Source organism: Acanthochromis polyacanthus, chromosome 6, assembly GCF_021347895.1.
Source record: "Acanthochromis polyacanthus isolate Apoly-LR-REF ecotype Palm Island chromosome 6, KAUST_Apoly_ChrSc, whole genome shotgun sequence".
In the NCBI taxonomy this organism is placed as follows: domain Eukaryota; kingdom Metazoa; phylum Chordata; class Actinopteri; family Pomacentridae; genus Acanthochromis; species Acanthochromis polyacanthus.
Window position 1 is genome coordinate 25,077,408 of NC_067118.1, and position 18,621 is coordinate 25,096,028.

Here is an 18,621-nt window from a genome sequence, read left to right on the forward strand (position 1 = left end):
GGATAAAAAGTTGATCATAAGATTAAATATTTGAAATATTTGAAATTCAGAATTACTGAGCGCTATGCTGGATTTTATGCCTTTGTATTTCAAAATGCCACCTTCTGCCTGAATTTTTTGTTTTCTTTTGCTGCATGAATGAAGACATTTCCTCCATAGAGACTTCTACTAGGAGTTATGATGCCTTTTCTCTTTAAACAAACTAAAAACTTCAAAATCAAAACATGACTTACTAACCTACTCTTCACAACTGAAGTAAAAAAGGAGAAGCAACCTGGTCTAACGCTTTTTTTTTATAAACTGGAAGTGATTTTTAAGCAAACAGAGTCACTGCCCTTTGCCACCATCTCGGTTTTGAAACTAGTGATGCAGGTGAAGAAGGTCTGGATGTAGCCATCGATCTGTGGCAGGGACTTGCACAAACAAATTTACATACAGAAGAAGGTTAAACCCACAAAATGGGGGAAAGAACATAGCAAACATAACAGACCGAGACATTGTGTTATTTCAGCATTGGAACATGTAAACCTATTCTACTAGACCCCAAAAATGAATTTACTTGTAAATGTGCACAATATGGGCTCTTTAACATACGGTCCAGCACTCCTTCCCATTCTAACAATTTCTTACGGTCCCTAGGACAGCAGGAGAGGTGAGGAAAGAGGGAAAAGTGGGAGAGAGGGAGAGAAAGTGTCAGGAAGAGAGAGCGATGGCGTCTCAGACAGACTGTCTGGCTGCAGCAGGATCTCCAGCACTCAGCGTCATATGATTCTGGGGTCAGAGGTTATCCCCACTGATGAATATCGGGCCGAGCCTCGTCTTCCTCACAAAAGAAAGGGAGTTGTTTTCACTCCCCGAGTCTGGAAAGTTTATTTCAGGAATCCATCCTGCCAGCACGAGACTGTAAACCTGTCACAAGACAGAAGAGTTACGTCCACAAATATTACTTTTTTTCTGAAAGGTTTTATCAGCCTGCCAAAACATCTAGAGATGTTCATTCAGATGCATGTATGTGTGTAATCACATAGCAGTGGGAGCAGGAAGGTACGTACGAGTGTGTGTATTTACTAGTGAAACATACACCCGTGGGATTTTGACAGGATTTGGAAGATTACAGTTTGCAGTCTGTGGACTGTGTGAAAGTACACTGATGTTTTGTGTTTATCTTTTCACACTGAACACTTCATCCCACAAGCCGCCTCATTATATCCCAGCACCTTCAGGTCGTAATGCTGCAGATTTTTGGGCGACGAAGGCGAACAACAGTCCCAGCCAGTTACGATTTTCTCCTTGGAAGAGCTTATTTTTGTCCTTGCACTTGCTCCATGTATCTTCATCTTTGAAGAGCTTCCCACAGATGTGTAAACTCCCTAATGAATAATCACAGGGGCATTTCAAATAACACTGTCAGCAGGATTTCTACTAAAAGCCTCCAGGAGATTATAGCTGTCCAGGAGTGACACGTGTGATGTATGAGATCACACATGTGAACAAATGGATGGCTGAGCGTTTATGAGGATCATTCTCTGCCAGAATATTGAAATGAAAAACCACACCGGCTGTCCTGCACAGACGGAGATGCTGATGTGAAACTGTCTCAGGCGGTACTGAAGGTCAAGCCACAAGTCCAGAAGGATTCCTCAAAATTTAAGGTGAGCACACAGCAGTGGATGTTAATGAGTAGAAAGAGGAGTGAACACTGCTATGTAACAGGACGGAGATGAGACAACGCTGGAGAAGGATGACATAAAACTCCACAAAGACTGTAAAATATCAACAGAATCTGCAATTTTAGTGTTTTCTACTCATGGAAGGATCTACACAATATGAGTGTGTTTTTAACTTGCAGAATAACCCTGTGCAATATCATTACATTACACATTCAAAGGAATCTGTACAATATCTAGATTTTCTAGGATCTGTATAATATTAGCAACATTTATATATGTTGTATTGCAGGTGTTCTCTAAGTTTTTGTACCACCTTTGTTTGTGTAAAACTTCATATTTCCCAGCTGTCAAATAAATATGTTTTCCTCCGTCGTATCTTAAAGATTGTTGTTTTTATTCGCATCCTGAATCCTGTCAACAGCCGAAATTAAATCAGTGAAAGATTAATGCTTAAATAAAAAATGACTTGGCTAATTTTGCTTCTAAGAAGAATTTCAGGCTTGCTCAGGATCGTTGACTCCAGTCAGTCTAAAGTCCTTCCACAGCTACAGACTTCAGATCTTCACACTCCTCAATGCATAAATCTGTCTGACTTTGGCAATTCTCTGATTTTCCATCTGCAGTCAGTACGATGTGATTTTTTTTGTCAAAATATCTGAACAACCACTGGATGGATTTTCATGACATTTGGTTCTGACCACTGAATGATATATGAAGATGCATGAAACTATGTTTACGTCACCCACAGGTTTCCTGAACAGCGGTTTTGGAGCTCAGTGTGGTGGCTCCAGCTGTTGTCATCTTGGCAGCGCCTGAATCCTCTTAAGGCTGGTGTTGTAGTGCACACGGTAAGCAGTAGTATGCCTGTGTGAAATAGGTGGTGATGATCTACAAAGTCTTTATGGATTGGAGTCCTCCAAGCAGACTAGAAAATAGAATAATAACAACAACTACGTGGTATTGTCTGTGTGTACATCTGCAAGGGAGTAAATCAAGGCTTAACTCCCAGACAATCCAAAAATAGGCAAAGAGATGGAGCATGCAAATGTGAAAGTGCAAAGTCATGGACTGTCCTGTGATGGCACCTACCTGTCAGTAAAAGACAGGTGGTGGATGTCTTAGTTATGCGTAGCTTTTAGCCTTAATACAGCTTTAACAGGTGACTTATATAAAAATTAACTGTCCATATAGTTACCATGAGCAGTTGAATTAGCTAATGAATCCAAACCTGTTGTGGGTACCAGGCTGTAAACGTGTTTATTTCTACTGTTAAGTTGGACATTTTAACATTAGGGTCTATAGCAGTGGTTCTTAACCTTGTTGGAGGTACTGAACCTCATCAGTTTCATATGCGCATTCACTGAACCCTTCTTTATCAAAAAATAAAATCTGATTTTTTTCAAATTCAAGACATAGGTATATGTTTTACTGGTGTACAAAATGAACCGTGCATTAACATCACTGTGTTTAAAGAACAAAACCAATACAATGCATGAACTCACAACAAATTACATACCTTTTCACAAAGACATGACCTTTTTAATACTACCACACTGAAATGGTTTAATTTTTAACCTTATGTACTCCAATAATGAACTTATTGTATTTATGATATTTTTTAAAAATGATTTCAACACACACTCATCACTTAATTTCAGGCTATAATAATGAATATTTACTGCAAATCAATGTAACTCCTGCTGTTGCCTTTGAGAGGGCAGTTCAGAAATGCATGACTTTACCTTGACAATTGCCACTCTCATGTCATTTTCACAGCAAAGTCTGTTCCTTTTCTTTGTTTTTATGTCCAGCATCCTCAAAAAGGATTGTTCGCAAAGATATGTTGTAACAAACGGTATAAAAACGGCTTTCTTAGCAATAAGAGGAGACGTTACCATTTGTCAACACCAAAACGTTGAGAGCGTTGTTGTTCTGAAGAGTTGCTGTTGAACCTGGCTCTGCTGAATTTCAATGATTTCGTCGAGGTATTCATCATTGACATCTGCTATCTCAACACCAAACGTGAGCGACTGTCCATGCTGGATATGACTCTCTTGTAGGGAAGTATCCATCGAGAGACTTTGCAAGCTCATCTAAGTGCGTGGCAATTGCTTGCTTCAGTTCCGTAGGTACAGAAATGTCTCAGATTCCAGACACATGCTCGATCTTACTTACACAGTCATCCAGCAGGGGAAGGTTTGCGAAGTTATCGTTCTCTGTTCATCGTTTCCATAATGGTAGTTTTTTTTGAAAAGCCTTCAGGTTTTCTTCCGCTTCGATGATGTTGAGTCCACCACCCTGCATCTGCTGACTGAGAGTTGCGAATATATCAGCCATGTACGCTAAAATGAAAATGAACTTAGAATTTTTGAAGCAATCTGCATGACAATGTTGGCGCTCTTGCAAAAACAGGGCTAACTCCACACGCATGGCAAAAACACAATTCAGCACCTGTCCCCGGGATAACCACCGAACGTTAGAATGGTACAGAAGTACCTCGAATTCAGAGCCCACTTCTTTACACAGCTCACTGAAGATGCGGTGCGTCAGAGCACTGTTTCTCACATAGTTCAAACATTCCACTACAATTTTTAATACTTCTGCCATTTCTGGAGGCAAGGTTTTGTTGCCAACGCATGCCTGTTCAGAATATAATGTGTAACAATGATGTGTGGTGCATCGGATTTCACTAGCGCACCAAAACCAGACTTTTTTCCCAGCATGACTGGAGCTCCGTCCATACAAACTGCAGACATCATATCCCACGAACGATTGTTGTCTCTGAAGAAGTCAGCCACAAGTTTCTTCACATCGACTGCCTTAGTTGTTGTTGTAAGAGGCTTACAAAATAAAAAATTTTCTTTTATCATGTCGTCTTTCACAAAGCGCACAAATACAGAAAGCTGACTTAGATTAGAAACGTCTGTGGTCTCGTCGAGTTGGAGGCTGAATTTTGCCGGACTTGAAATCAGATCTGCAACTACTTGAGCCAAGATGTCTTTGACAACATTCCTCTATTCTGTCGCTGATGGTGTCATTTGAAAGGGGAATTTGGGATAATTTAACTTCGGCCGCTTTTTCCAACATCAGATTCGCCATCTTCAACACAGCTGATTTTATGAGTGTTTCACCAATGGTGTGTGGTTTCCCTGCTTTGCGATCAGGTAAGCAACTTCATACGATGCTGTGAGGATCGGTTTGTTGATGGGTACAAATCCGAGAGCAGGCAGAGTAGCCTTTTCATCGAATCTGGCTCTCTTCACCTTGAATTCAGCAAGCGTTGTGTTCTTGTATTCCCATCTCCATGCAGCTTAGGGAAGTGTTCCTTTAGTTTTGCTGGTGCTAGACTAGAATTGCTTAACTTGGCATTGCAAATCATGCAGATAAGACGCTGACTCCCATCACGTTACATTATACATGTGAAACCATATTGTACATATTCGTCCGGCCACTTTCTTTTTTTGCTCGGCATAGTACGGATTAAAATATTAAGAAAGGAATCACACGATGTACCATTACAACAATCACAAGTCGACAACTGAGTGCACCAAATTCCTTGCAGCACAGATTGGCCAAGCAATGTAGCGTGATCATTTACAGCCAGTGATGGCCAAGTGGGGCGTGTCATCACGAATCATATGAGTCGGATGTGTGTCTTGACCTCCGCCACCCCCAGGGTTCTATCGAACCCAGGTTAAGAACCACTGGTCTATAGGGACTGACTTACTTTAGGAGCTATCCTCTAGTGGACATTCGGTGAACTGTAGCTTTTAGGACTTCTTCCTTGGTTGCAATTTTCTGCACAGTTAATAGAATTTGAATCAGCTGCAACTGTACCTTAAATTAGCTAAATAAACAAATGTTATCATGTTAAGATGCTGAGCTATGATTGTGTGTATGTACACTGTAAACATCAGTATTGTGCACTGTATATCTGTACATACATAGAAAATTGGAGAGAGTTATATATCACTTTCGTATAATTCAAAACAAAACAAAAGAAATACATAAACTTCATAGGCTTTGTGTAGTGATATATACATAGTTATGCACACACTTTCGTATAATGTAGCAGCTTGTTGAGGTTATATTTAAACACATAGCAGTATCACTTGAAAAGCAATACACAGCACTATAGTGCATTGATCTGTTGACCAAATACACTGTCCTTTAAATTTAGGAAATACATTGCAAGTACTTCTATGATTCCAGTTGCATACCGCCTGCTTTGTCACTCAGTCATCCATACATCGGTCTTTGCACTCATTCAAGGTTTTGTCAAATCCACACCAGCCTCAGACTCTCATACCCTTAGACATGAACCACTGGTTCTGTTTTTACTCCCCGAGTCCTGATCCTCAGTCACACCACCTGCAGCCCCCCCCCTTTGCTATCACTCATGGAAAAGAAAATGAGGGATATTTGCCCTTATTACTGTCAATAGTGCTATTTAAGGTGTAATCATCTGTCTTATGGAGAGGTCTGACATGTTTAGTGCTGCTGTTGCATAAGGAAGCCTGAGAATACAATGTTCTCTGTGCTGCAAAAAGAGGAACATTTATTTATCAACAGGTTTAATAGGTCAACAATTTGGGAATTACTTTTAATTTCTTTCTTGCTGACAGAAAAATACCAGTCTTGTTTTTTCAACAATAAACATGAATGCGATAACTTTCAGTCAGGATAAATACTGACTGTGACAAAGTAAACTGACCTCCAGCACCTCTACAACTCCCAGATAATCATGTTAAAGGTGTCAAATAGAGCCCCTGTGTCCAGTAAATTAATGGAATTTTCACATGTCCACAGAATGTGGCTTTCATAGATGTGAATGAATGTGTGAGACTAGGACGTCTTCCAACGTTGCTTCTCCGTGATCATTTCATATGAAAAATCAACAGCATTCACAGAACAGTTGTTTTCAACGCATGTGTTTGGTTAGTTTTTCGGACAACATAGCAGTTATAAGGTCAGTAGTTTTTGCAGTGCAGAGCAGCTGCTTTGAAATGACCTCTGGTTAATATGAAGTCTTTATGAGCTGTATTTCAGTCTCTACAGCCATGGCCATAAGTTTGGACACAACATGACTTATGTCTGTTTTGATGTCTATTACAGAACATAACTAATATTTTTTGACAGCACCAGTTTAATTAGTCAACAAATCAACAAGGGATATAATATTATCAATAAATTCCAACAATTGGAACAACTTTGTTCCCAAAACATAATATTAGAAGAAAATAACAAAAAATGCAGTACTTTCACAACCGAATTTGGTAAGAATAACAAAATCACACCAAACTCTTTTGATGTTTTTTTAAATATGAAACTTAATATAGTTCTCAGGAGTTGCGTATTATCACCCAAACACTTCAGTATTTTGTGGTATTTTCTAAGATTCACATGCGTCATGGTACTTGTGTCCAAACTTATGGCCATGGCTGTATATCAAACTTTTTCTCTTGTCTGACAACAGAAACAGAACAATATGTAAATGAGAACAGCTCTATTGGGTATTTGGCTGTATTAAAGTGCAGTATATGTGAGCACAGGGAGCAGGAGAGAAACACATAATTGTAATTGACTGTCAGAGATGAGTTTTTGTTGCACTGCAGTCAAACGGAAGTCATGAAAACAGAGTAACCCACCCAATCCATATTTATTGGTTTCAAATCTGTCTCAAAGATTCCATCATCTGTAAGTATTCCTCATCATCTTCCTCAACTAGCTGTTGTCCAGTAGGAGTAAATTATGTGATTTCATGAGATTCCTTTAATTCATACAAATACAACACAAGCAGTGTACTGAGGCATGAGTAAAGTCAGATCAGACAGCTTTCAAATGTGGTTATAAAATCTTATCAGGCCATAAAGTGACTGCTAGTTAACATGTAGTCTTAGTGGGCTGTGTGTATTTCACATCATGATGTCTGACAACAGAAACAAAAAAATATGCAAATGTGAACAACCTCGTGGGATTAAAACACAGTATACATGAGCACAGAGAGCAGGAGGGAAGTAAACACTGGGTGAGTTCAGGTTGCACCAAAGCCCAACAAATGCCATCAAAACACAATAATCCTTACCCTGTTTATTGGTTTCAGATTGGAATTCCACCATCTCTGAATGTCCTGTATCAATCTCCTCATTTAGCTGTTCCCCAGAAAAATGAATCAAATCAAATAAACACATTTCCTGGGATTCCTTTAGCTCACACAAACTCACAGACACAAGCAGTGTACTGAGGCATGAGAAAAGTCAGACCAGACAGGTTCCAAATGAGCACAATAGGTCCTGGGTCTGCGTGTGCAATTGTCCCTAATTATGACAATGATTCAAGGGAGCTCCACATTCCAGTGCCTCTTATGGTTTTGCTGCTATGTATCTTGGAGCCTGCGGAGCCATTAATACGATACCAATCTCACCAATGGCTCCAGTTTGGGCCTCCCATGGGCTCCTGAATGCAACCTGTCCAGCTCAGGGGAATCCAAACATCCAGCCCCCTCTCTCCCCTCTACCCTCACACACTTTTCTCCCCAGGGAGGTGGGCATCAGGACAAACAATCAATGCTAATGACAGATCCATGTCAGACAGAGGATAATTATGGGAACGGCGTTCTGAAACATACTGTGTCATTAAAACCCACCGTCTCCACTCCAACAGACTCCTTTCCTGCTGCCTGTTCATGCTGTGAGGTGTGTGTCCGTATGTGTGAGTGTGTGTGTGTTTGCTGTGTGAATATCAAGCTTGACCAGCGTTTCTAATGCGCCCTGTGTCCTCGTATAACTTTCGTTGTAATTGCACCAGCGGCTGTTGAGTTAACCTGTATAGAAGCATAGATTGAGACATGAGACACAATTTGAGGGGCCATGCATGACTGAGGGAAGCCTCAAAATGCACTTGACAGCCGCAATTTGAGATCTAAATTGCTGAAAATACTTACATAGCTGCTGTCAGGTTTTGCAACCATTCTCGCCCAGACACCATTACCGCAGCAGATTATGTGAAAGGAAGATGTGACACATTCATTTTGCATGGGTTTGCAGAGAAGTGGTCATGGCATTCATTTACTCAGGTATATTATGATATTGTCCTGCAGGCACTGTATGAAGACATGATATGTCTTTTTGTCTCTCTTCTTCTTCTAGGTAATAATTAAGCTGCTGAGACAAGCAATAAATCATGTAGTGGAAAAACAACGTGCAGGAACAAATACATGAGTATTAAAATCTGTCTCTTTCTGTCTCTCTGTTTCCATTTCAATTTACAGCCCCCTGGAAAATCAATGAGATGAAAGCTGAGCGATGAATTACAGACTTTTTCAGCCTGAGCTATTGTCTCATTCAGTATGGCAGTGTTGGCCTAAAAAAACCCAAAGAAACTTACATGTTAATTCAAACTGGAGTTCATCTGTTTTACCATATTAATGACATCCAGGTGGACACTGTCCAGTTAAAGGACCAGCATGTAGGATTTAGTAATGCTAGAGGGATTACATATCTCCTCTGGCCTAGGAACACCTCGGAATCTGCAGGAGAAACTGAAAACATGTATTGATTTAATTTAAGTGAATTTATTCCACCATTGCACTTATGGCTCAAATTTGTGATGCTTTAATGCTTCTTCATATTTCGAGGTAGTCCACTACATTTCACTAGAAATTGTTTTAATTTTCTTTCACGAAATTTATTTTAGTGTCTTTACAGATGAAGATTTTAATACATATGATGAGTTCTGGAACAAATATGATCATGATGATACCCGAAAACCAGCATTTCATTGTTTCAGCGTCTTCAATCTCAGAATTTGCTGTTTTTCCTTCAAATTATTTTTATTCTTTGAAGTTATTTTTACTGTTTGGTAGTAGTACTTTTACTTCAGTAAAGTATCTGAAAATTTCTTACACCATTGGTGGCAAAAACCAAAACAATCAGGAGAAAAGCAAGGTTTAAAATACATTATACACAGCTACCGTGTGTCACGCTAGAGGAGGATTGTATACAAGGTGGTAACCTCAAAACTGTTCTTATTGATGACTCGAATAATACAAATTGGGTGATTAATTGCAGCTTAAAATGTATGAGTTGAAGGTCCATTAATAGAGAGTGGTACTAGGATCATGTTCATGTGAACACCAGCACGTAATGAGCTTGTCTGTGTTTCATTATCTTTCATCTCGTTCTTGGAGGACGGTATCACAGCAACAGGTTTGTTTAGGTCAGCCTTGGTATCAGCAGGACTTGGACTGCTTGACTCTGTTTAGAGTTACTTAGGCTGCTGTGAAAAAATCTAAGGCATGCTAAAAACATAATATACAGGAGCCTGGCATCCCTAAGAGAGAGTCTCACTGTCTGTTGCTCTCTGCAGGTAGCCATGTTTGGAAGTGCTGACAAACAGAGAAGAAAGACAGAAAGCATGGGGTGGCTGGCTCCTCGCCAGGATGTCACATCCTCTTCATATTTGGGCTCCAACTATGGTCACCTTTCGTAAGCAGGCTTGACTGCATGCTTTCAGAGCAAACTTATGACTTTTAATAATAGCTATTAGTGATTTGGATTAATTTCCCTGCTTTATATGAAATGTTGGAGCTTGTAAACTAAGCAAAACACACTAAATATGTGTGTGTTGCCAATATATGGTCAAACTTAAGTGGAGGATAACAGCTCCTACTTATGAAGTTAATAATAAAACTATTAATCAAACCTATTTTGACTCAGAGTGAAATTCAACAGCGCTCCAGAGGTCTCTGAAGTCAGTTATCCTCGATGACTTCAGGGCAGAAACAGAGCCGAGCATGCCTCTGTTTTCTGTCTGATAATAATAATAATAATACTTTACATGAAGTAGTATAATTAAGAAAAGAGTAGTTTCAGTCTTTCTGTTTTTCATCAGCTGTGCAAACAAACAACAAGAGTAAATCTGGCATGACGACGTGGTACTGAATTGTCCTCATTATATGATTTGACTTTATTATACGTATTTGCATCATTTTTGCTTTTCAGCCAGATTCACATTATTTCAACCCTATTTATTTAATTCTACATTTCATAGTGGATTCAGTAGCATCTAGCAAAGAGGTATAGAGCTGCAATCTAGACTAAATAACCCATAGTGGCAGGGAAAACGTGTTACTAGAAAGTTTTGCATATTTATTGAGAATAAAAAGACAAAATGTCTCATTTACAAAAGTATTCAAAGTTTCTGCTGTGAGTAAGTGTGGTAAGGTGCATCCTAGTGGCTGTAATTATCCTTGAGATGTGTCTTGAACTTTCAGTTGTGGCAAATTGAATTGATCTGACATGCTTGAGTTCATAAGGAGACACATACTGCAAGGGACAAAAGCTGAGCCGAGAAACACACCTCCACCATGAAGCTAGTGATGATTAGGGTGATGGTATAACACCATTTCTGAAGCTTTGAACGTTCCTCAGGCATTGTGAAATTAAAGAAAATTCCTCACGGTGTCCATCAAGCCAAACCGAGCAATCGAGCAAGAAGGTCTTTGGTTAGGGGAGTTACAGTTTTTATCTTCATCATTGCTGCCTTTTGTCACACCACATCCACCCACTAGAACCCTTCCTGATTCCAGCTTCCTGATCTTTATACCTTTCTTGTCTTTGTTCTTTGCAAGATATTGAACGCATACACACGTGGACAAAATTGTTGGTACCCCTCAGTTAAAGAAGGAAAAACCCACAATTCTCACTGAAATCACTTGAAACTCACAAAAGTAACAATAAATAAAAATTTATTGAAAATTAAATAATCAAAATCAGCCATCACTTTTGAATTGTTGATTAACATAATTATTTAAAAAACAAACTAATGAAATAGGGCTGGACAAAAATGATGGTACCCATAACTTAATATTTTGTTGCACAACCTTTTGAGGCAATCACTGCAATTAAACAATTTCTGTATTTGTCAATGAGCATTCTGCAGCTGTCAACAGGTATTTTGGCCCACTCCTCATGAGCAAACAGCTCCAGTTGTCTCAGGTTTGATGGGTGTCTTCTCCAAATGGCATGTTTCAGCTCCTTCCACATATGTTCAATGGGATTCAGATCTGGGCTCATAGAAGGCCACTTTAGAATAGTCCAACGCTTTTCTCTCAGCCATTCTTGGGTGTTTTTGGCTGTGTGTTTTGGATCGTTGTCCTGTTGGAAGACCCATGACCTGCGACTGAGACCAAGCTTTCTGACACTAGGCAGCACATTTCTCTCCAGAATGCCTTGATAGTCTTCAGATTTCATCGTACCTTGCACACTTTCAAGACACCCTGTGCCAGATGCAGCAAAGCAGCCCCAAAACATTACTGAGCCTCCTCCATGTTTCACCGTAGGGACAGTGTTCTTTTCTTCGTATGCTTGGTTTTTGAGTCTATGAACATAGAGTTGATGTGCCTTACCAAAAAGCTCCAGTTTGGTCTCATCTGTCCAAAGGACATTCTCCCAGAAGCTTTGTGGCTTGTCAACATGCATTTTTGCAAATTCCAGTCTGGCTTTTTTATGAGTTTTTTTCAGCAGTGGTGTCCTCCTTGGTCGTCTCCCATGAAGTCCACTTTGGCTCAAACAACGACGAATGGTGCGATCTGACACTGATGTACCTTGGCCTTGGAGTTCACCTTTAATTTCTTTGGAGGTTGCTCTGGGCTCTTTGGATACAATTCGAACGATCCGTCTCTTCAATTTGTCATCAATTTTCCTCTTGCGGCCACGTCCAGGGAGGTTGGCTACTGTCCCGTGGGTCTTGAACTTCTGAATAATATGAGCCACTGTTGTCACAGGAACTTCAAGCTGTTTAGAGATGGTCTTATAGCCTTTACCTTTAAGATGTTTGTCTATAATTTTTTTTCGGATGTCCTGGGACAATTCTGTCCTTCGCTTTCTGTTGTCCATGTTCAGTGTGGTACACACCTTTTCACCAAACAGCAGGGTGACTACTTGTCTCCCTTTAAATAGGCAGACTGACTGATTATGAGTTTGGAAACACCTGTGATGTCAATTAAATGACACACCTGAGTTAATCATGTCACTCTGGTCAAATAGTTTTCAATCTTTTATAGAGGTACCATCATTTTTGTCCAGGCCTGTTTCATTAGTTTGTTTTTTTAAATAATTATGTTAATCAACAATTCAAAAGTAATGGCTGTTTTTGATTATTTAATTTTCAATAAATTTTTATTTATTGTTACTTTTGTGAGTTTCAAGTGATTTCAGTGAGAATTGTGGGTTTTTCCTTCTTTAACTGAGGGGTACCAACAATTTTGTCCACGTGTGTACAAAATATCTTGGTTCCTGTTGTTGTTCCGCTATTGTCCAATTCTTGATTGTCTGAGTTCATGCTACCTGGCATTTGCAGATTTCACTATAAACTGGTACATAATGTCATGGTCGTCTGGAAACACTTCTTTTACCCACATGTATATGTCCGTGCATGGTAATGGCATCAGATACTGATCCTTAGTTTTATTTCACACCACAATGAGAGCTCCGCTGTAGCTTGTGTGAATGCTACCTGCTGAACTACTTGCCCAGAAAAAGAGTTCTTGCCCATTCATATTGAGTGGTGAGGGTGTCTGAATGAATGTATTCTGTCAACATGTTATTGACTGCACTGGAGACACAGTGAGCTAAGAATTTCATTTCAGTGGTTACTTTTTATTGCTGTATATACCAATGAAGCCTTTGAATCCTTTGAATTCTTGAGTGTCACTACTGTTTGATTGAAAAAACAGCACAGTTACCACCATGCTGAGAAGAAATAACCTACTAATGCTGTTACTTGTAACGACGCTATAACTAGACCCTCCAGAAAAACGTGGGCTAAAATCCTTGATTATGTGAATAAATATGCGGGATTTTCAAGCCATTTTATGCGGGGAAATTGCGGAAAGTTGCAAAGTATGCAAATAGTTGTGAAATATGCAAAAATATGCGCGATTCACCTGCCGTCTGGCTGCGGAGGGATGTGTCCTCTAATCAGACACTGGGACTTCTGTGGGGTTATAGGACTGACAGCCTGTGCTTTGAGACGGGCAAGAGCTCACAGCAGCACCTGCTGCTCATTGAAATCAGTAACTGCAGAATGATCCAAGTTTTCCTGTCAGTCTCCAAAACGGCAGAAAAAGTCGCTAGATTTGTGGCTAGTCGCTTCTGACAAAAAAAAGTAGCTCGGACGCTTTGGAAAGTCGCTAGATTTATCGAGAAAGTCGCTAAGTTGGCAACACTGGCGCCGCTCTCGGCATCAGCTTGTGCTTCTAGTGTGTGTGTGAATGAGTGAACTGATGACGTCAGGCCGGGCGTCACATAAAAACTCACTCACAACTCCATTTATATTGGGTATAGTTTTCTCATTTTATGCGGAAATTGTGAAATCAAGCGGGACCCGCATATTTCTCTTTTTTTTTCGTGGAAATGTGAGATTCTTGCTGGAATTATGCGCTGTTTTGCGGGGATTATGCGGCCTTTTGGGAAATAATTGCCCCCCGCATAATCAGCGGCATTTTGGTGATTAATGTGGGAATTCATGCGATCGCATAATCGCGTTTTTCTGGAGGGTCTATATAACCCTACATTGACAGTCATTCTAACAGAGTTTTTGAGATGGGAGAACCTGCTGGAAGGACGTTGATCTCAACAATGCTTAATTGTCTATCAATATGATAGAGCAACTAGATGGAAGTCACTCTGAGTAGAAGTAAGCAGCCACGCCCAGGGCAGTAAAAAGAAGTTCATGCCGAAAACTACAGCCTCTCGAAAGGCGACTTGTGACTCCAAACATGAATGAATCCCCATAAAATGTGTAACTTGTTACAGCCTGATACAGAAAATGTTGTGGTCTCTATAACTAGTTTCCTTGTTCATAGCAAATGTACAGGGGTGAATTTTTACATGGCTGATCCATTTACATTTTTAATAAAGCCTAAAGTTCTGCATAATTAAGGGCGTGGCTGCTTTGAATGACAGGTGAGTGTTGTCACAAGACAGTCGAGACACTTGCATGGCCGGCTTCAGCTCTTTGGTCATTTTTTTAATAGCTGGTAGTTATAAGGATTCAGGCACTGTCAAAATGTTGACAGCTAGAGGCACCACACTGAGCTTTAGAAGTTGTTCAGGAAACCTATGTGGGAAATTATGGCGAGCTTGTTCATCTTTATATTCAGTAAATGTTAAAGGTCGGCTTGGAGTTTACAAAAAATCATTTAAAGGATTCTTAGGCCATACGAAAAAGATTTACTGGTGTGATGACACAACATTCAAAGTCTTTGCACACAGGCCTTAGCACTATGTCTGGTACACACTGCTGCATTATCTGGCTACTACTATCCCAACTATGAAGCATGGTGGTGGCGGCATCATGCAATGGTTTAAGTTTGTGTCTCTCTAAACTAGTTTTTGAGACAGGCAGTTGTAAATTAACCACCAAATGTGTTTATAGTTGAATCAAATCGTCACACCAGCAAAAAAGAGTCAGCTATCATAACGTGGGAGAAAGAGGTGCAGAGAAATGGGCACAATATTATCTGAACAGTATAACAATATTGTAATTGTAATAATGACAATGATAAATGTGGAGTACCTCACTCCTCTACCATCTCCTCATAGCTGACCAATCACAGCTTGAAGCGAGCTATAAATCAATTGGCAAAGTAGGCCATAGACGCCCTGCATCCAGTGTCTAAAGGTGAAGGGGTTTCAGAAGCTGTCTGATCGGACAGACTATAAATCCATCATGAGTCACTTTATAAGTATGTCTTATTGCTCTCCCTAAGCAAAGACCTTTTTTTGCTCTTCAGTACTTCAAAGGTTTCAGCTTTGTCTTTCTTAAAGGTTTGCTAAATATGAGCCCTAGTCTCCTTTTGTCTTAAGGAAGCTGCACACAGAGGGATTTGCTGAAAGCCGTCACCCAATGAGTCAGTCACTAAGGTAGAGGAATCTCATAATTAAGGCCTCATTAAAGCTACACAGCCCAACTATGTTGGTTTACAGGGCAGACAGGAACCTCAGAGATTCACAATAGGGCCTTTCATAATACCTCACTTCTCTGAGGGAAAGGAGAAAGAGCAGTTGCTCTTAGCATTTGGGCAGATGTAATTGCAATCACTCAGCTTGTCTGATGCTGATAATGGGGCGATGGGAAATTCCTGTCAGAGTCGTGGCGCAGGGCGGTTTCGCAACCACTTTGGCAGGCTCCATGTTCCACTGCAGGGCAGCGAATGCGTTATGGCATGCTCACATAGCTGTCATTAAACACATTTGAGGAAAAAAAAACATAAGACAATCAAAACTCACAAGTGTGCCATTCTCCTGCTTCTTGAGCAATGAAAAGACAAATATTATATCGTCTGTCATCCCTGCACAGTTAAATGCGCTGAAAGATTGCAGCTTATGAAAAAATGGAAAGTGAATATGCTTTTGCAATCCCCTAATACACTCTATAAATTCTGGTTGTGCTATTTTCAACATCTCTATTTTCCTGTCATTTATCTTGACTGGTAGTTTATATGAAAATTAAACCGTGGGGAAATGTTGGTCAGTTCAGTTATACATAAAAATGTAATGTTTGTTTTCAAAATTTTGGGTGTGCTTTTCAGCCAGCAGCCCATTCCTGTCGGAAATGTGTGCTACAGTAGGTGGCTGAAATAGCACGTGGGTGCGACGTTCTTGTGGTTGGTCCTCGGGTGCAGTATGTGACACTTGGCATGTCAGCAATGCTTCCATGAGAAGCCTCTATTAGAAGGCATTCATGCAATGATGCTAACAAGCTCATTTTACTGACTGGACAAGCATTTGGGCCATTAAGTCTTAGACCTTATTAGTGCCTCGTGAGACCACCCAGGAAACAATGTACTGATATTAAAGCTTTTTAATAATCACCACAGGAGTAGCAATAAAGACCTGATTTATCAAGATTGGATGTGTTTTGAGGGATACCAGCTATCCAGTTTTAATTAAACTAGAAATTTGAGCAATATGAGCAAAGGGAACACATGATCCTGAGTGTCCTGCAGATTCTCATTTCAAACAGCAAAAAGTTTTAGCAATATTTTACACATAACTGCAGTTGAGGATATGCTTGGCAGCCTGCCAGCAAAGGCATTTGAGGTATTATGGGCATTTTACAATTCAGATGACGCCACAAAGACATAAAAAGCTTTTGTTGCACTGCTTTCATGAATAAGTAAGATCCAGAAAACAAATACCTTCTGATGGTAATTCAGTAAAATGAAGACACTGATCATTTCTATACCTGTAGCTACTGATTACTATAACGAAACATAATTAGGTGTGTAAATGAACTCACATCACTATTATCATCATTATTATGTGCAGAGACCAAATGGCAACATTTTTAAACCTTTTAATTTGAAATTACAGTAATAAAAATGGTAAAGATATGAATTTAATCTGTGGTTTTTAAAAGTCCACACGCGTAAATCAACACAGGATTGATACATTTTGCCATAAACTGCGGTTATATTTAAACATAAATATCAGAAGTCAATGCTCTCCAACGTTACTGTTGTATCAGTTATGATAAATTAAAAATATCTGTATGTAAAGAATAAAATACAATTAAAAAATGAACCGTATATAAATGACAACACAAACAGGACTGCAAAAGTAATCTTAGGTCTTGGATTTGTCAGACACACTAAAACAAGACAAAAGCTGCTTTCAAGCACACACCCTTTCTGTTAATCTGAGGCGAATTTAATGTGTCAATCTCGTGTGCATTTTCATTAAAGTCAGCAACAATCTCATCAAGTAAGACCTTATTAAACTAGACAAGCATTAACAAATAACAAGATAACATATTAACATAGGACTTTGTGATGTCTGACAATGATGCAGCCACTGATGAGGCTGTTAACAAGCTGCAGCATTCTCCTAAACATCATTCAGAAGTGACAGATTTTCATTTTTTGATAATAAAATCATAACAGAAATGTTTCATTAAAATGTCTGGAAATTGTAACTTACTGTCTAGTTTCTCGAGCTAGATAAATATTGCGTCTTTTAGTGTCTGAACAAATCAGTAAACTTCATTCATCTAAAAGTCAACAATGCCTGATTAGTCTTGCACAGTCAGACCATTCTGCAGAAAAGAATGGTCTGACCACTATAGAGGAAGAAACACTCTGGCTTGTTTGTAATTGTGAAATCAATCACTGTTGTATTGGGTGGAGTTAAGCGCAGGATCAGAGACACTGTAAAAAAGAAATGGGGGAATTGTTTTGGTGGAACATTTGCATCAGGGAGGCGAGCACTGTCATTAAATGACTAATTCACTAAAAATCTCTTAGGCAGCCCAACTTCAAAGATCCTCAGCAAAACTTTAAGGTAATTTTGAAAACAGCAACAAGTAGAAAGCGCGGGGGGGGGGGGGGGGGGGGGGGGCTTTTTGAAATGCACAGTCAATGGCAGAGTTATACCTGCAACCTGCATCCAGGGAGTCTGACTAGCGTCTGACTGACACAAAAACTTCTCTTTAATAGCTTAACCAATTCCATTTCTGAGAAGTCTACAGCCATGCTGTAGGTCTTCATAGGTCTTGTCTAAACATACATTGGTATTTTTAAAATGTAATGTCTTCTGTGCATTTCAGCCTTCTATTCACATGCAAACACAGTTTTAGGTCACTGAGTATGAAGCTTGTGGAAAGGTTCTTTCAGGGTGAAAATTTTCAGACAATTTGAGACTTTTGAAAATGATGACACAGACAGCCACATCTGCTTCCTGATTAGGTCTTATCAGTCACTACACATCCTTCCCTGATTGGTTAAGACCCTTATCACGTGACTCTAAAACTAAACAATCAGCCCTCTGCTTCATGTTTACACAGGCATGAGCATGCTGGTGTAGCTAAATGATAATTGAATATGCATTTTCAGCAATAAGGGAAGATTATTTCTGAAATCATACTAAATCATTCCTCTGGTTGGAGG

The 18,621-nt window shown here is 39.6% G+C and overlaps 1 protein-coding gene across 2 annotated transcripts in view; it reads right to left on the reverse strand.

Annotated features, from left to right (window-relative positions):
* The window catches only part of c1qtnf12 (C1q and TNF related 12), a 208,054-nt gene that overhangs the window by 168,640 nt on the left and 20,793 nt on the right, over nt 1-18,621 (reverse strand). The window contains exon 8 of one of the 2 annotated variants that reach the window (XM_022190169.2): nt 17,016-18,621. This exon is cut by the window's right edge and continues 1,222 nt beyond it. The exons of the other annotated variant lie outside the window; for it this stretch is intronic. The gene's annotated coding sequence lies outside the window, so the exon portion shown is untranslated. Of the gene's footprint in view, nt 1-17,015 lie in introns of those variants that run through there. 2 annotated transcript variants of the gene reach the window in all.